Source organism: Pipra filicauda, unplaced genomic scaffold (assembly GCF_003945595.2).
Source record: "Pipra filicauda isolate LSUMZ 115617 unplaced genomic scaffold, ASM394559v2 scaffold306_size1276767_pilon, whole genome shotgun sequence".
In the NCBI taxonomy this organism is placed as follows: domain Eukaryota; kingdom Metazoa; phylum Chordata; class Aves; order Passeriformes; family Pipridae; genus Pipra; species Pipra filicauda.
In genome coordinates, this window is record NW_024104428.1 from 581,782 (window position 1) to 600,717 (window position 18,936).

The 18,936-nt window shown below is 46.2% G+C and overlaps 1 protein-coding gene across 3 annotated transcripts in view; it reads right to left on the reverse strand.

Annotated features, from left to right (window-relative positions):
- Positions 1-18,443, reverse strand: part of GJA8 (gap junction protein alpha 8) — a 35,600-nt gene extending 17,157 nt beyond the window's left edge. For all 3 annotated transcript variants that reach the window (XM_039383361.1, XM_039383359.1, XM_039383360.1), the window contains exons 1-3: positions 17,993-18,443; positions 16,416-16,544; positions 4,712-4,807 (exon numbers count right to left, since the gene is read on the reverse strand). The gene's annotated coding sequence lies outside the window, so the exon portion shown is untranslated. The remainder of the gene's footprint in view (positions 1-4,711; positions 4,808-16,415; positions 16,545-17,992) is intronic.
- Positions 18,444-18,936: the final 493 nt, after the last annotated feature.

Consider the following 18,936-nt stretch of genomic DNA (forward strand, 5'->3'; position numbering starts at 1 on the left):
GGAGGATCCTCCAAAACCCTCACTGAGTTTTTCCAGTGGTTAGTTACAGATGATGTTAAAAAATAATGCTTTTCCTTGTATAATTGTTTGGGCTTTTTACCCAGTTTCACATTCCAGCTTTTGGATCTTAGTGCCCTCCAGCTAGACCACAGAAAGTTTGTTCCCCATGTAAGCATACCTAGACACAGAAAAAAGTTAGCCTTCAGCTTTCCCTTTTCACTCTAGCTCTTCAACCTTTTTCACTGGAAGGCCCCTTTCCCAATTCTTTAATACCCTCAGGCACTTTCCCTGGAACCTCTTCCATCCAGGAATCACCAACAAAAGCACTAAATAGAGTACATGGGAAATGACTGTGTTAGTACTAAGTGACACACACACTCAGCCCTTCCCAGAGCTATTCAGTTTAAACTTATTTACTGAAAGCTGCGTGAGTTCCCTCAGCTACAGCATCATCCTGGAATTTTGTACAGTCAGCCAGTGAGCTGTACCAGCCCCCACTTTTTCCCATCACTGCTTCCCGAGAAAAACTTGCCAGCTGATAAGCACAGCCTGTATTCCTTATTCTTTGACATGTGCCTTAGAGCAGCTAATGTTATACTTGGCCCCATCTGTCTGAGTGATCTGGACTATTGCAGTAATGTGGGGGGGTTTTTTTGTTTGCTTTGGGTCTTTTGTTTTTGTTTTGTGTTTTCCTTGGTTGTTTTTTTTTGCAGCCCACTGATTTTTGAGTCACTCCTACTGGTCATTTACCATTTTGCTGTCTTTCAGACCATTGATGGTAGAGTTCAATAGTACACAGCCACAAATGACCAACTTTACGACGTTTGTTCCCCCTTGCAGCTACACATCTCCATCCATTTGGAGGACAGACACATTCCCTGTAAAGTTCTAATGTCTGCATTGCAAAAAGCAGCAACAACAAAAATCTCTAGAAGCACTATACCAGCACCATGTACTCCTGGCTCAGCCTACCTCGAGTAATTTGATTGTAATAGCTTTAAGTAAACTTAACATTTGATACACGTTTCTGTGGGCCTTACCACAAGCAGGCCCCTGATCAAAAAACAGGAGTCTTCTTCTCTGGCTGGGACAAAACCAAGCTTAAGCACACACTTAGCTTCATCTTGTGTCAGAAGAGCCAGTCTCAATGCACACTAAAATACAGGCTTGTTCCTTGTGCTTCCTGGGTATCAGGAAGATGCAAAATGTGCAACAAGGAAGGTGAAGGAGGAGGTTAAACAGCCAAAGCTTTTCTTTACACTCTTGTAAAAACTCAAACCTCTCCCCACATCTTCTTTTCAGTTGTTAAGCACACAAACATGGGATTGCATTCCCATGCCTGGTTGCCTCAGGGGCAGTATACAAATTACAAATAAGCAAATATATGGATTCCTTGACTTCCAAGGGATTTTTGAAGATTAACTACTTAACCCCTAATTACACAGACACTGGCTGGCTAATGAATGAGGTGAGGCAACACCCAGGGCTGGTAAGATTCATAATGAAAAAAAAGGTGAGTTATTTCATCCCAGGAGGGAGAAGGGCTCATGGATCTGGCATCTTACTGTGCAGATTTCCCATTTGGGACAGAGTCCCACAGTCTGTATCTATGGGAATGTCTGAACTTCCACATTTTACTGTAGCATCACTGTACGAGGAGGTGTGAAGTCCAGTGGCTTTGCTCACTGTAAACAATGGGTCCAGGCACTCTCCTGGGACAGGAAATGGGACAGGCACTTCCCCCCACTGTCACAGCTGATGAATGTGAGAACAACCTACTTCCCAGAAGATTTCACTTTAACCGTGAGGGTTCCCTGCATCACCCGAGCAGTTTGCCCATCCTTGACAGACCACACACCAGAGAGGGAGAAGGTGGCACACTCCAGGCTGCTTGGGTTTGGTGTTTCTGATTGGAGGCAGAGATGTGGTTATAGGGTGAGGCAGTAGTCACTGTTGTTGGGAAACACCAGCCTTTGCAATGTACTACTGGATATGAAATTTTAGTAACTGTAACTTCTGTCCCCTGACTAGGGTCAGGCAGTACAGAGGAGTGTCTTACAAGTACTTCCAAAACATCAACACCCTGCATGCTCTGCACCCCAAGGAATGGCTGTGGGCTGTGGTGAGAGATCCACGAAGATTTTTAGTGCAAAGAGTCTAAATGCCAAGAACAGCTTCAGAGACACAAGCTGCTGTAGTGTTGTGTTCAAGACAGCAAGGGAGGAGAGGATAAACACAGCATCCATGACTACTGCATGTGGCACTTGCCCTGTGATCCACGAAGTAAAATAGCAAATACATTCCTTTGGTCATATCAACCTTCACTTTACTTTTGGGAATACAGGCTTACTCAGAAATCTGATACAGAGGAGCCAGACCATGCTAGAGCCACAGCACCTCCCCCTAGAATTCAGTTATATGGGTGATAAATTCTGCTCTCACTGACTTTGTAGACAGCAGCAGGACTTGGGGACCCACCATTTGTGTACTTGCCCCCACAGAGGTCCTTAGCCTGGCTTGCTGAAAAAATACAGTGTTTATGGAGTGTATTCAATGGCTGAGCCACTGTACAAAACAATGGCAATAGTTCTTTCATTCTTCCTTTTTCCTGCTTTCTTTTTGTTTTGACTCCTTCCCCTTTCTGTCTCCCTCTGCTTCAGCTTGACAAGGCTTTCATTTCTTTACCCCATGTCTGTCTTCCATACCATCTTCCTGAATGATCTACACCAGTAGCACTGGACACTTCTGTCCCCCTGACTGATGGGCTTCATCCTCCTCACAAAAGCATCTCCCAGTAGTATTAGGCCTGCAGAGAAAAGCAGACATCTCCTGACTACCATTAGATCTTTATTGTTCCTACAGGAAGGGCCTGTTTATAGCCTGGAGCTTGCAAAGACTTATGGAATTCGAAATGCCTTCTCCTTCCATTTTGAGGGCAGGCAGCTGAAGAGACCAGGAATCCTGCTTCCCCTCACAAATATCTTGGCATTCCAGATACTGGCCTTACCTTTAGATCCTGCAGCTCAGCAAATGTGCTATCATATATCCCAGAGTTCACCCAGCCGGTGCAACCCGAGAGGCCACCTATATGGGAGGGGGTGATTAAAGTCTAGGAATGGATGGGAGGTGATTTCCACACAGCCGGGATATATTTTTGGAAGGGCAAGGCAAAGTCAGAAAGGCTTACTAAACTCTTTGATCCTTTAAGCTCCTGGTTACCAAATAACCACCAGTATCCTTTCCATAAAATAAACCCATTTATTCTTAGCTACGTGAATTCCCATCCCCACTTCTGCAACACTAGCATCTACTCCTAAGCTGCATCTTTCCTCCCAGCTACCCCATCATCCCTCAACAGTTCCAGTAACCCATTCCCCAGATGCTCTCCTTTTCCTGATTGGGAACACATCATGCATCTTGCTTGCTGCACCCTTCCCTCACCCTCCACAGCATTCCAATCATTTGACACGAACAACCAATAGGTCACGCTTTGAGAACTGTCACTTCTAAGCCCTGCACAAAAAAACAACAACAACAAAAAAAGGTGATAGAATCTACTTAACTCATGGATTTCTCATAGCTTCTCTCATTCCCCTGACAGCTGTACAGTTGTTACATTCACATCTGCTGCTGCTAACTAGCCTCATTTTTAGCAAAGCACAGCAGGTGCTACAGAAATCTAAGTCTGGTAACATCATAACACCAGAAGTGTTCCCCCACTTTCATTAACTCCATGCCCTTTTTTTTTATTATTTTCTCTATTCGTTTTTCCCTCTCCTCCTTTCTGTTTTGCTGGCATGGTCAACTGTTTCACTGGGTCAGCAGCAAACAGGAGCTGCTGGAGTACAGGAGCAGCTCAGCTGATAGGTCACATCCCCTCATTGCTGCCCACTGGGCAGAGAGTGGAGGTGGCTGGCACTGGGTGCCTTAGATTAGCACCAGCAAATACCAGCCCCCTGAAGGGATGCCACACAGGATGTCCATGGGAAAACAGTGGCCAGGAGCAGGACTTCAGAAGGGCACGACTTCATAAGGACACTGATAATTCACACCAATCTGTAGCACGTGGATCCACCTGAAAATGGGACTTACCACCTTGCTGTCTTTCCTGGTCTAAGTACTTAATGCAGGGAGAGGGGGTTATCATAAAGCACTCCAGGAAAAGAAAAAAAAAAAAAAAAAAAACAACAAAACAAATACACACACACACAAAAGGCAAAAAAAAAAATAGTAAGTCAAGACAGTGGTGATGTGGCCCAGTAGGTCAGTAATTAGGATATTTCACTAGAATGTGGGAAAGAAATAAGAAAAAAAGTCAAGTTCAACACTTTCTCTGTTTGACCTCAAGTGTCTGGGGCAAATAGCTCTGCCCTTCAGGATGGAGCAAATTCTAGAATGAAATTCACTCAAACCCGACAAGGAAGCTCTTTAAAATTTCAAAGAACAATAACCAGACTGCTAAATAAAGCATGAATGTAAAGTCTTCATCTTCCATGGGCAGATTACCAAAGGGACATAATGGAAGCACAGTCCTACTGTCTACCACCCCAATAGGCCACGCTTTGAGAAGTGTCACTTCTAAGCCCTCCACAAAAAAATGTATGTAATTCTTCTTTCCAGCCAATTCCATGTCAGGTTTCCTTATTCTCCTGTAGTGGCAAGATACTGTACACCAGCTTGGCACCAGCTACAGTTTCCAAAAATTACATACCTGCTCAATTGTTGCTTATTGTTTTATATTCAGGGATCCTTAGAGTTCAAACCCATAAAGAGGACTCTTCCAAGTGTTTCTCTGCAAGCTGCTTACCTATTAAAAAAAAAATATATATTAAACACAGCTTTAAAAATTGCCATGGGCCTACAGGTAGGTAAAAGTTATATATTGAAAAATAATAGCCTTTTTAAAAGATAATTAAGGTTTGTACCAGAACTACTTAGGTGCTTAAGAAACAAGACAGAGATATAAGTTATTACTGGGGAAAAAAAAGACAGACAACAAAAAAACCTGCGGATTCCTTCCCATTACCTTACCTCTGTTGTTTATGGCTCTGGGAACTAACATCCTGCAAGCACTTCACGTGGCTTAGGCACGGAAAAGCCCCATTCCAACACAGAACTCACGTGCTGCCGTGCCGGTCACGCCGACACACCCGGTGTTCCACGCACCGCGGAGATCATCCCGCCCTCGCCTCGCCCCGGCTTGGGGCCGCTCCTTTGTTACCTCGCTGCGGACCGGAGTCCCACGCTGGCCTCTGCCTGCAGGAGGCTCAGCCCCCCGTGCTCTGCAGCAGTTTTTCTGCAGAGCTGCCCGGGGAGATTAGGGCGGCGATGGCATTTTATCGGCGCCGCTGCCGCGAGGTGAGCGCGGACACGATAAGGGAGCGCTAAAAAGTCAACGAGGTGCCGCTGACAAGGGCCGAAGCCGGGCCCTCGCGTCCCCACCGACCGCGTGTCCGTGACACTGAGCAGCCCAGACACCTTCCCACCAGCTGCTGCCCTGGAAGGCAGCACCTCTCACCCTCTCCCAGCAGGGCACAGCCTCCCGTCTGCGCAGCCCAGCTCATCTCTGCTGGAAGCTGCCGCAGCTTCAGGCCTGCGGGGAACAAATTTTTTCTTATGGAACCACACACCCCCCCTTCGGGTTCCCTAGTGAGCACTAAAGAGATTTTTTGCTGCTCAAACACGCTGATGGAGGTGTACCCTGGTTGTTTCGTTCCTCCCCACCGTTCCCTCCCAGAGAGGAAAGATCTGCTGCCTGAAGTGATGGCTTTTCCAGGCAAGCATCTGCACATGCTGCCTGGAGCAGAGCAGAGCCCCCAGCAGCATGCCAGGCATACACCCCACAGAGATTGGCCCCCTGCAAAAGGCAAGCCCCAAGGCTTGGGAAACCTGCTGTGACTAAAAGCTTGATTAGGACTTCAGTCTTCTTTACCGTCACCGAGTTTTCAGAGGAAGGTGAAGAAGCTGGTAAGAAATTTGTTTCTTTTGTGCAGCCACAGTACCTGAGCTGGAACCACAGAAGCAGTGTGCAGCCTGAGCCACATCACATGCTGTTAGAGCCAAAACATCCTGGCTCCATCCTTGCCATTGGTGATCACTAACTCCACATGGCAACAGCAGAGATAGCCCAAGTGGCCACAGGCTGACCAGAGTGTTTCAAAACAACCTGAAACTCAGGAACCTCCTCCACAACCTCCATCACAAGGATCCACACATGTACCAAGGATGCTCCCACAGCTGAGGCCTGGTGGCTCCAGCAACACTGCTCTGGAAAGCCAGAGCACTCCTAACAAGCTCTGACACACAACAACTCCCCACAACCACTGCAGTGAGCTAAAGGACTCCTTTATATTCCCGTGGGGCAGGTGTGGTTGTCTCAATTGTGCCCTTTCCCAGCTGATGCCAATGAAGTCTTTACCAGCAGCCTCAGCACAGAAGCCCAGGTCTGAAAGAAATGCTCAGTTCACCTCCAGGGAGTCCCTGTCTGTGTGAGGTTGTGTCCAACCAGGCAAGCTGCATCTTGCCAGTCCTCTGGCACCCTGAATTTACACTCAGAGAGAGAGAGGAGTCACTTCTTCTTGGTGTGTGCTTGCTGAAAAACACCTCCTGAGGTATCCATGACTACTGTTTCTGAGCCTTCATAAAGACACCGGGGCAAAGAGAGCCTGTCCCAGCTCCTTGAGATCCGATACAAAAACACATCCCACCAATGCACCTCGCAAGCAGTAGGCAGCACAGGCAGAGCCTCCTGCTCGCTCCTGGGAGAGCAGGCACGTAGGATTTAGGGGTGAGATCTTGGTGTTAGGGCCAGGCCAGCCCTCCCCGTGCTGTGCTGTGCTTGCTTTGGCAGGCGCTGCTTCCTGTGCTGTGCAAAACACATCTGAGGCTCCCAGGAGACTAAAACACTCAGGGATGTCGTTAAAGGGAGATGTTTCTTTCCCAGAAGAAAGAGATTTCCAATACAGGAACTCTGTCTAAGGACACTTGGATGTGGATGTTGCGCTGTTTATACTCACACAGTGGGAAGAGCCTTTGACAGTGTGTGTTATGTGCATTGCTGTAGGGATGTCTGAAAGCAACAGTCAGAGGTTATGCTCAAATATCTTGTATTTCATCTGAAATGACTTCTCCATTGTCTGTAATTTCTATTTCTCCCTCCACCCTCACCCCTCAGGACAAAGGCTTTGTCCGAAGACAGGAATGTGCCTCTGCCAAGTACCACGCTGAGAACCTTGGGGGTCTGTCCTGCTTTGGATTCTTTTCTGTTATATTACTTTTTAAACACAGCCCTGCCCCCAGTCAGGGAAAAAAATGCAATCCCTGAACCAAAAGGTGCTGAAGAACAAATGGGCAGGAGGCGCCCACAGAGGTGGGCCAGATGTGTATCATGAGGGCCTTCATGCCAGCACATCCTTGGTGGCTCTGAACAGCCACAGATGCTCTAACCTACAAGAGAAGGCAGCTCAGCTGCCAGGTTCTCCTGGTGCCCTCTCTGCAGGGCACACAACTGCTGGGCCCTCCATCCTCCCCGACTCCAGACATGAGCAGGCCTGTAGGAGTGAGGGGAGCATCCTCCACCTGTGATCCTGCCACCAGCTGGCCTTCCTCCCTTGCTGATGGTGCTCCACAGCCTGTGAAAAGAGCCTTTGCTGAGCAGACTTTTTCCTTCTCTTTGCCACTAGAAACGCAGAATTCTTCCAGAACTTCAGCACTTCTGGAAAGGTAAAGAACAAAAAAATCTCCTCATGCTGGCACCTGACAGGCACCCCTGGTTGCTGATTCCTCTGTGGCACCAGTCCTCCAGCATTTTAGTCGAGAGCCTAGCAAGTTCCTCACGGACCTAACAAGTACTCCATGGACAGTCATTCATTGTGTGCTCCCAGCCCCAGGCAAGACCAGCACACTCACCGGTCTGGCAGGCTTCCCCCCCAGCACTTTCACAAGCACTTGCCTACCTTGTTTGAGCTTCAGAGAGTTCAGTTTGGGGTGAAGGGTAGGTCAGCTCTTATCTCGTATCTACACGCGCAAATGTAACCCTCACCAGTTCCCTTCCCAGCTCCAAGAGTTCCTGCCCGGTGGCACAGTGAGGACCATGCTTTCCCCCTCTGCTGAGGCCTTTCAGCAGGAGACAAGCAGTGCCAAAGAGCCATAAAGATTTCCTAGGGACCCTGCAGCCTTGAAGAAAATCCTGGGGATGTCTCTGACCTTTCTTCTCTGCAGCCTTTGGTGCAGGGCTCATGGTTATGTGAAGGAGCAAAGCCACAGTTGCCCCTGCCTTGGTCTAGGCTGTTGAGAGCAACCCTGGGGTGATGCTCAGGGATGACAGGAGCTGAATGAAAACCCCAAACAGAATTCTGCAAGGATCTCACAATCCCCGTGAGATTCGGAGATTTCAGAAAGCCCCTCTGGCCCCATTCTCCTTCTGGAAAATGCTTCTAGTGCAGCTGAGGTGAATTCAAGAGCTTGAGCTACAGGATCTTGCAGTTTGTTTAAGCAAATATCACTTCTGTCAATTTTCCAAATATCTGTTCATGCACAGACTGTCTCAGCATCCTGCCAGGGCTCCAAACGCTCAGCTATGGAGAAATCTTCCGGAAACCTGTGCCTGCATCCCTGCCTTGCCTTCTGACCATTTTAAGACCAATCACATAAACAGAAGCCCACGTGGAAATGCAGTTGTGAAAGGTTGCATTCTCTAAAGCCTTACAGATGTGTGTGACTTAGGGAGCCCTGCTCAGAGCACCAGTCACCTTGTTCTAACCACAGCACATCGCACTGGGCTCCAAGTCCAAACTAGCAAGCCATATCTATATCCCTCACTGCTGGAGGCTATCATGGGACAAAGACACCAAAGCTGAGTGGGGGTGGGTGGGAAGGGAATGGTGGAGCAGGCAGAGACAGTTGGTCCCGTGTGTTTTCTTTCCTTAAAGATAAAAACTTACCCCAGTCAAATGAAAAAATCAGGAACAATGTAGGAATTTTAAAGAGCCACCTGACTCAGCGTCTAGGCAGGATATCGATTAGAGAGGCCATTCTTTATTCCTCTGCTATTGTTTGAGACCAGCCTCCCTCATGACAGCAACAGGCGTGGGAACACAGCAGCTTTGGTGTTAAAAAGTGCTTTTATCACTGAGTGGAGCAGAGGGGTCTCTGGGAACCAGAGATGGTTGTGTCTGATAGTCAAGGGAATGCATTCAAACTGAGAACCTTATTCTGGGGTCTCTGAGGTCCTGCTAGCAACTCTGAAGCACACCAACACAATGCAGCACATGCCCAGTCCAGCATTCCTACTGAGCTGTACTCAGGTGAGTTCAGAGAGGTGCAGAAAGAAAACATCTCTGCCTGCTAAAAATTCTTAGATTTCTTGAGCTCCAGTAGCTGCTGTGATGGCTGTTCCTACAGACATACTCACCTTGGTTTTATAAAAGCCAGACTGTGTTCTGCGAACCACGTGGCACAGCACAGAGAACAGGCTCACCACCCACGTCCTTCTCTCTCTTCTTGAGCAGGTTTTTTACCCAGGCTGGGCTCCAGCCTGCAGCAGCCACCACAGTGATGTCAGTAGGTGAGGGCATCTCCTTCATATTCAACAACACCAAACAGCTGTAGGGTGTTACACTTCACTGCCACCTAAACTATCCAGGTGCCTGCAGCCTCTCAACAAGCCAACACAAGTCTCTACCAAGAGAACTGACAGACAGTCACACAGCTACCTGGATGCTTCAGGCAGGAATAAAGAAAATCTTTGGTTTCTTGGTCATTCTCAGTGTATTAAAAATCAACACGCTTCAGTACCTGAACACTTCTGATTTGACTGAGCAGAGGGCAAACAGTGACCAAGAACCAGGTTTTCAGCCAGCCAAAATATTCCTGGCTGCCCTCAGGGCTGTACAGCAGGCTCCTGATTTTATATTCTCTGAAGGTTTGCAACAAAATCTCATATGTAACCACCTTATATATGCATATGGCACTCTTTGTTTCCACCTACCCTTAAGATAAAATAAAAAAATGGAAGTCCTTCAGGTACTGACTGGACAAACACCACCACATGAATTCACTTCAAAGACACCCCAAATGAAAGAGCACAGTGCACTGGAGAGTGGATCTCCAGACACAGGGCAGGCTCTCTGTCAACACTAGATATTTATTCCAGCATCTAAAAATGCTTTGCAATACAGCTTCACACGTCTGTGTAAGAATACACAGTTTGGTAACAGTGGGACTGCACCACCTTTTTCTGCAGGCTTTCATGCTTCAGTTGCATTCTTGCCATGATTTTTTCACCTTCCCAAAACTGAGAAGCAGTGAAGACTCAGCCAAGGTTCTCCTCCTCCAAAGAAATGTGGAGAAGAGAAGAGAAGAGAAGAGAAGAGAAGAGAAGAGAAGAGAAGAGAAGAGAAGAGAAGAGAAGAGAAGAGAAGAGAAGAGAAGAGAAGAGAAGAGAAGAGAAGAGAAGAGAAGAGAAGAGAAGAGAAGAGAAGAGAAGAGAAGAGAAGAGAACGAAGAGAAAGAGAAGGGAATCAAGAAAAGAAAAGAAAAGCAAAGAAAAGAAAAAAACAAACGAAAAGAAGGAAAAGAACAGAAAAGAAAAGAAAAGAAAAGAAACCGGAGAACGAAAGGAAAAGGAAGGACAAGGAAAGGAAAGGCAAGGAAAGGAAAGGAAAGGAAAGGAAAGGAAAGGAAAGGAAAGGAAAGGAAAGGAAAGGAAAGGAAAGGAAAGGAAAGGAAAGGAAAGGAAAGGAAAGAAGAGGAAAGGAAAGAAGAGGAAAGGAAAGAAGAGGAAAGGAAAAAAACTTCTGTGACAAACGGACAACAAAGCTAAACTTAGATGTTTAATAGCTGATAGCCCCCCTTCGTCAAAAAACAGTGTTAGTGTACAAATACTGTTTTAAAAAGATGATGGGCATGTTATCTCAAGACTGACTGCCTCCCTGCCAGCTTGTACTCACTGCCCATGCACAGACTGGGAAGCTGAGTCCCAGAGCTTGGCTCACTTCGCCCATAGAGGCACCATAAACACAACAAGTTGGAGTCACTTGGCTCTGTGAAAACAAACCCTGCTCCATATTACTCCAGAGCTACACAAAGTAGCTACTGCATGAGCTCACAAGTTTAACAAAGATGTTGATTATGCCCTTATCCACATATTTGGGCGGTCAGGACTTGAGAAATCCATCACTTTATCCATTACTCCAAAAAAGCAATGCAATAAATGCAGCAGGTTGAGATTTGTGGGACAGCTCCTCTCTCTCTGAGCTCAGTGGTGTGGTCACTGCTTATTTTATGGCCTTCTTCCTCTTACAAACCTTGCTTGCTCTCAGGCAGTGAAGGTCCATCTGTGACTCACAAATTACCAGGGCCAAGGCACAGGTTCCAGTATGACCCCACTATCACCAGTACTGTTCAATGGTCACCATGCTCCCTGACAATTTATTCACAGGCCAGTGATGCTTTCCCAGGATGGTTCAGATGGGGGCCTGATGAATAACAGCTCCCACAAGGCAGCATGGACAAAAACACCCTGTTTGGGGTCTGGGAGAGGGAGGGAGGGAGGGAGGGAGGGAGAGGAAAGCCAAACAGACATAAGCTGTGCCATATTACTTGCTCTCCAGACCAACAGAGCAGTCTCTCATCAATATTAAGACACTGTCTTTTAGCCCTCAGAACCTCTGCCTTCAGCAATAAGCCCCATGTTTGGGCAATCATGCCTCTCTTGTCATGGAACTGGTCACCAGAATGCTTTTTTTATGAGGAGTTAAGGTTACTCAGGATTCTGGAGCACTTAAAGATCATTACAATTCCAGTGCCAATGCAGCAGCTCATACTCCTATCAGGAATTTCAGCTGCTACCAAATTACTTCATCTCCTGGTCTTTTTAGATTATTCCATCACATGAGTCCAGGCTACAACGCCCACAGGACTTGTGGCATGGTGTCTCACAGGGCAGGAGAGAGCAGGACTGCCTCAGAAATCCCCTGGCACATGAAAAGAAAGACAGTCTATGAAGCACTTCAACAATTCTTCCCTAAATGGAATGGGAACTCAGAATCGTCTCTGTGAAATCTGGGGACAAAAAACCTCCTCTGCCAGAGGAGTCTCAATGACAGAACAATGTTCCAGAGGAAGCAAACAAATCCAGAATTCATGTACCCACTTTTCAGGACTCTTTCTTATCGAGAAAAGCTGGCCATGAAAAAAAAAGATACACTTTTAAGTTGATACACTTCTAACTGGGAAAACTCAAGGAATCAAAGCAAAAAAATCTACCCTGACAGATCTCTACCTAGAAAAGTAAACAACATGTATGTTAAAACATAGAAGAGACCACCTGACCCCCCAAATTAGGAATGTTATTGATGCCATGGGGCATATGTGCTGATGTATATTATTTACCAGATACAGACATAAGTAGGTAGAAACACCTGTACTAGTTATGAATTTGGTCATGCTCTTGTCCCTGTCCAGGTCACTACAATACTTTTTAAATAGTACCTGTGCTACAATGTGCTTTGGGATATGTCTCTTTATTATTTTTTTTTCTGTCTTAGACTGACAAACTACTTCATTGATTTCCTTATTTTTACTTGTTGATGATCTATAACTCAGCTTTCTCCTCAAACCAAGGCCACTAGGCCTCCTGCATAGCTTCATCTGAGGAATTTTTTGAAAAATAACATAAATAATTTCTCCTTTTACTGCTTCTCCTGACGTGCTGAAGAACTTCTGTACACTTGTATGATTTACCTGTATAGAAGCTGCTGCACTGACCTCAACCTGCTGCAGACCATCTGCTCTCAGCAATTTATAATCAATTCAGGTGGGAAGGGATTTCAAGAGGCTTGAGCTTCTTGTTCTTTAATTTCATCAGCTGAGACCAGCCTTCCTTTTTGACACCAGTTTTCCCAGCAGTCCATCCTTATTACCAGTACTAGACAGACTGGGAGTCTAGCCTGGATGGTGGTGAAGTTAAGGAGGGGTATAGCTCAGAGGACAGCTTATTATTAGATAGAGCAGCTTGGAGGCTGCTCTGTGTAACACAGGAAGCCTCAAACAGTCCCAGAACTCTGAGGGATTTAAGATGGCTTAAGGTACAGAAGTGGTGGGTCTTCTCTGCTGTGTCTCCATTCTCCTTCACTGCATCTTACAACCCAGTTCAGAAGTAATTTCTCCATATTAACCACACTGACTAGGTCACCACCTGTTCCCACGGCTGGAAATGCTGCAGGACATTTCTGACCATCACCAGTTGAGTCCAGCAACTTGGACAGGAGGTCACAGCTGGAGACTGAAGGAAGCAGAAAGCTTTCATCTTTGGAGATCTCTGGCAATTACCAAGGCCAGATGATATTAATGTTGGCATCACGTTAAGTTTCTTCACCTCCATCATCTTCTTTTTTTCATCTGAACCACCTCACAGCTTTGTTGCTCTTGGAAACAGAACCAGAGTTCCCATCCAGTTCAGCACTGAGCAGATTGCCTGGACAGAGCAGGCCAGAAACCACTCCACAGGTCACCACTGACCTCTGCATGGATTCCTGTAATGCTGCTCTATTTGCTTACACAGCTGCAGGCTGCTATTTCACATCACTTTGGTAGCTGAAAGATGATCTCATGTCATTGCTGCACTGAAGTTTCCACATGGGTCTGCTTTCCGGGGTGAAAATAATTTTTTTTTTTTAACTCTATGAATTGATTTATCAAGGTGTCTTTTTTTTTAATGCAAGGACAATCAAAGTTCTGAGCAGAGGAGGAAAAATGAAAAGGTTTGCTCAGGTGGAAGGAAAGGTGTGTGATATGGATTGGGAAGAATTTGACTGGAAGACTGTCTTGGATTTGTTCAGAGCTACCAGATAGGAATGGGAGAAGAGCTTCTCTCAAAGAGATAGGGCTGTAGGGAGTGCAAGAGAAAGCACCTCACGTCACCAGCACAGACAGCCACAGGAGCTTCAGGAGGAACATTTAAGCCAGGTTTAGATTCACCCTTCGTTATGGCACTTGGGGAGCTCTCCAGCTCTCAGGAATCTGATGGCATTAAAGCACCAGCAAATACTCTCAAGGCAGCTTTTCTCATGTTTTCCAAACAATTTGGGAAGTGCAAATCGGTGCAGATTTCTCAGCTCAGTAATTGTGAAGTTGCCTCAGCATTTTTCTATCAGCATCCTTCAAAGCCCTTTAGATTCTCTCCCCAAATGCAGCCATCCATCCTCCTCCAACAAATCTCAGACCTTACTGGTTATTACCAATAAAATTATTGATGTTAGAAATGCTGATACAGGAAGATGAGGCTGTTTAAGAACGTTTTACCAGATGTTGGCTGAGCGATACTGCATCATTTCATGCAGCACATCGCGAAACCTCTTTCTTCCCCGCTGTGCTAAATTGTTACTTTCCCTGAGGGAGAAATGTGGTTCTTCACAAAGCTGGCCTGAGAGGAAAGTGGGGAAAGAGTGTGGGAAAAGCAGACAACATCAAGGATCCCCATTTCCCTGTTCTCAGCTTCCCGTGAGCAATCTTGCATGGCTTTTGACCACTGCCGTTGGTTTTCTGAAGCGCTCTTTCAGTGGGCACATCCTGTGGTGCCTCTGGTTCGGTGACAACACTCCTAAATACTGAGTGCATTGTCAAAAAATCAGTCTTGGGTTCTTCTGGGTCTGAAAGGACCAATTTACCATTCCCCTTCAACAGGCAGAGGGTAATTATAGGAGGCCCCCACATCATACCACGTGGGTATCACATGCAAAAACCATCTCTTCTACTGATGTGTGTTGCTGAGGCATCTCTGTTTCTCAGACACACAGAAGGCAGAAACTCATCACCCCCAACCAGGAAAAAAATTGCTTATTATGTAAATAGCTATTTCTTCATAACCCAGTTGGGGGTGAGAGGTGGTTTTTAAGGAAACTAAATTTCACTTTTCTCTCCAAGAAGCCAAACTCTGTATTTTGAGTACAGAACCGCAAGATTCTGTACCAATGAATTTATGGCTTCTAATTTATATTTCAATTTGCTTCAATCAAGTTTAAGTCTCTCTTCTTTTTCCACCATTTTAAGGAAAACCATAAACATCAACAAACAAACACAATGCTGTCTGACATCACTAAATCATCAGATTTTACCACCAGGCTTCTGCATGAGCTCATAGAGGGGGTCTTAGCACATTGCAAGCCCACTTGGATGTCATCTGCCCAATCACAAAACCTCAACCGATCACCAGCCATCTGTCAATCCTCAAACCTCTGTCAGTCACATCTCAAAGAGACATGAAAAAACAGCAACCCACAAATGAAACATCTTAGTATACAGGCAGCAATTTTGTGTGCCTCTCCCTCACATGGTCACACTTCATCTTTGCCTCCACTTAGCATTCAAAACAAGAAGCTGCAGCATGCAAAGGACCCAGTGAGGATGCAGTGCCTGGATTTATATGGAGCATCCAGCAATTAGGATCAGAGCAGAGTGCATTGCACTACGCACGAGCACCAAGGGGAGAGAATTTAAATTAAATTAAATGGGAAGCTCAGTGGGGAAAGCTCTACAATAGGTAGGACTTCAGTGCTCAGGGAATTTCCTAGCCTTCTTCCCACTCCTTGTAGCTTTAAACATGAGCATTGCTTGTGGCCACCTGGAGAGCCAGCCTGGCTCACTGCTTGGCTGCAAGGAGGAGGCAAGGCACTCATTTCCTTGCCTTGTGGCTGTAGGTGACTAACACTCACACCTGTTTCCTCTGCAGCCTGTCACCTCTTCTTTGGCTGTTAGAAAGCCAAACAGTGTTTTACCAGGTGTCCAGAAAAACAATTAAGGATAATCGAATTGACCAAATCCTTCACCCTTCCAGAAAACAAAACTGGATACATTCCTTTTCCAGGCGTTCCTCTAATAAATCCTCGGGACACCAGGCTGACAAGTATGGGTACCTGACGCATCCCTGTGAGGTGAGGAGGTTTCCCTCCACGCAGCCACACAGGAGGTGCAGCATGAGGGAGCAGGGCTGCCTGCTTCCCTGGCACTGCTCACCTCGTGGCACACACTCTGGAAAGGGAAGCCACTTCCAAGGTACCTTCCCTGCATGCTGTGCACCACAACATTGCTGGGAGTTAAGCCACTTTGTGAGGTCTTCTAAAATAAAATGCCCCCTTCTAATCTGCTTGGGCCAGCAGCGTCCTCCTGCCCCCGCCATTCGCTGTAATTTTCTTACAGAAGGCTTCAGAATCCAGCCAGCACACATCACAAAATTGATAGTAAGAAGCATTACTCATAGATTTTTGCAATTAACCAAGTTCTTAATTTTACTCAGGACGTCATGCTTTGAAATTCTTTCAGGCCATCAGAAAAGAGAACAGACTGGCTGCGAGCAATAAGCACCATCTGAGAATGCTCCCCATAACTCAGGCTGTTTACTTTTCAGCTCCACTCACCACCATTCAGGCACATGTCTCTCTTTTCTCAAATCCTTTTAACTGTTTCTTCCTTTGAAGCTGACTTCCAGGGAAAGCTCAAGAGATCTTGGCCTTCAGAGTAGATTCAGGTCCTGATTTCTCTTCCCCCTGCAGAGAATGTATGGAGCAGGCTGAGGTCCTTCTACTCCTCAGCTTGCTTTGTGAAGAGACATGTGCCTGTGATTCTTTCCACACTGGCAATATTGCTTAAGCAGCCTTATCCTAAAGCTGGGAGCTCTCGCAGCAGCACAACTTCTTAAACCCCACATCCCAGGAACATTGGCACCACATGGTTACATGTCACAGCCTTCTGGGGGTGAGAAAACCCCCAGCATCCACGTGTCCAGTGGGCTAGTACACTCTATCATTCCAGAAGTTTCTGAGAAACCATATTGGCTCCTGGTAGAAAAAAAACAAAACCAAAAAAACAGGAGTTTCAGCAATCTACAACATTTCCCAGTCTATGACATCTGCAGACAGAAGGACTGTACCCACAGGAATGGCCCTGAGCCGTAACTATATCGAGTCACTCACATGACCAAGCCTTTGCAGGATCTCAGCCTCAGGGGCTACCGAGAGTCCAGAGGTCCTGAGTGACTGACAGAGAGATTCTCACAGCACACATTGGGGGTCAAAACACTTACTTGCTAGATCAAAGCACGAATTAAGTGATACCAGTCCAGATGACGCAGATGCCAAGTCAGTGCGAATAAATTATTTTCTGTTGCCAGAAATCACCATCATGTGATTTGCACGTGGCACCCCTTGCAGCAGAGGCCATTGAGAATATATTGATTGGCTGTTGTCTGCCTTGGAATCCCCTCAGCAAAGCTGCCTGGCAATGTAGGGTGCTTAACTTGCAGGCTATTAAATCCCACTGAAATCAGCGCAGCTCAAGAATGTACTTAAAATTAAGTAAACACCTACTGACTGTGATGAACTAGGGATGCTGCACTGCTCAGTGCACTTCTTTGGCTGACTTGTTTACCAAGGCAGTATCTCAGAGGGACAGAAATTACAAAAACCTTCTGAAAGCCGCAAGAATTACTTAAATGAGTGGAAAACTGTTGCATTAACATTAAAATTACCAAGTTTAAGACCCAGTTTCTTAGGCCCTTGCAGAGACCATGCACTCACTTTGACTCTTTTATAAACACCTAACCCAGGCAAATTAAAAGGAACACATAAAACAAGATCTTCTGTCACTTGCCAATAGAAGATGTATTATTGATCTAGGCCTCAGAAAAAACAGGAGCTTTGCATTCCCACTTTTAGTTAAGCTAATGAGGAGAAGAAGGAAGAGAATTTTTGAGGTGGGCTCTTCTTCCTTTCATCTGAAAAGCAGTTACTGAGCTTTCAAAGCCTGTGTGCACAGCTCTGCGGGCTCAGTACCTCTCAGCACCTGACTTCCTAGAGACTACAACTGCACCGCTGAAAGGAGAGGTGAGTTCCTCCCCAGTCCTCCCTGGAAGCAGGTTAAACACTCAGAAGAGAGCCCTCTGAAAAAGGGATATGGCTTTGCATTAAGCAGAGTTTGTTAAGTGCTTCTTGGTTACCTGTTTTATTCTCTTCTTGTTTCCTTGCAAACGATGAAACTCCTTAGAAGGGCTTGGGCAGCACAGACACTTTCTGCTCGTGAGTCTGATGGTTTGGCTGTCTATTCTTCTCACCAGCCACATGCCAGCATGTATGCAATGACCTAATGGTGCTGCTACTTTGGGGTAGCTGGATGGGGAAGCAGACTGCAGCTGCTTCTGAAGGATATAAATATTTTTTGCAGTCGGGGGGCTCCAGCAGTCCAATGGGATCAGGGACACCTGGGCTCTATTCCTGTCTCTTCTGCAGACCTGCTGCATTGTCTTGCTCCTTTCAGTAGCTCTAAAACGCAGACCTTTTCCTGCCAAATTTGTTTTCTTAGGTGTGAGGCTTCCATCTGAAAATTCGAGCCACAGTAAGGAATTTGGGGTGATGGGACTGGCCTATGAATGCAAGCCTGGGCATTCGGTCGATAACAAAATCCCACAAAAGCCACTGCACTGGTGACCACCACCAGTGTCTCACAGGCCAACCTTATTCGCACCATTTACCAGTTAGCCATCTGCTCCCTTCAGATATTATTTTATGGCCTTCCTTTGTTTCCACCAAGGCCTAAACAGGAATGAAATTGTGAGTCTTGTCGCTAGCCCTTTTAAATAAATAGTCCCACCATCGCTCTAATAAGTTTGACAAGTTGGTCCCAGACCCTGGGCAGGAAGCTAATAAACTTCAAGTTGCTTTTCTATTGTTTTCCTAAAACAATTTGACTTCCTTTCTGATAGCCTCAAAATTCCTTCAATAAAAATAGAGTAGCTGGGAGCCAGAGGAAGAGCTGAACCTGAGCCAAGCTGCGCTCACAATGCCGCCTGCGTAAGGTCACATTTTTATCCTGATTCACAAAGACCCTTTAAAAGAGTAGCAGGCAGACAGCTGCCAGTGCATGTCAGGAACAGCTCAGGAGCTG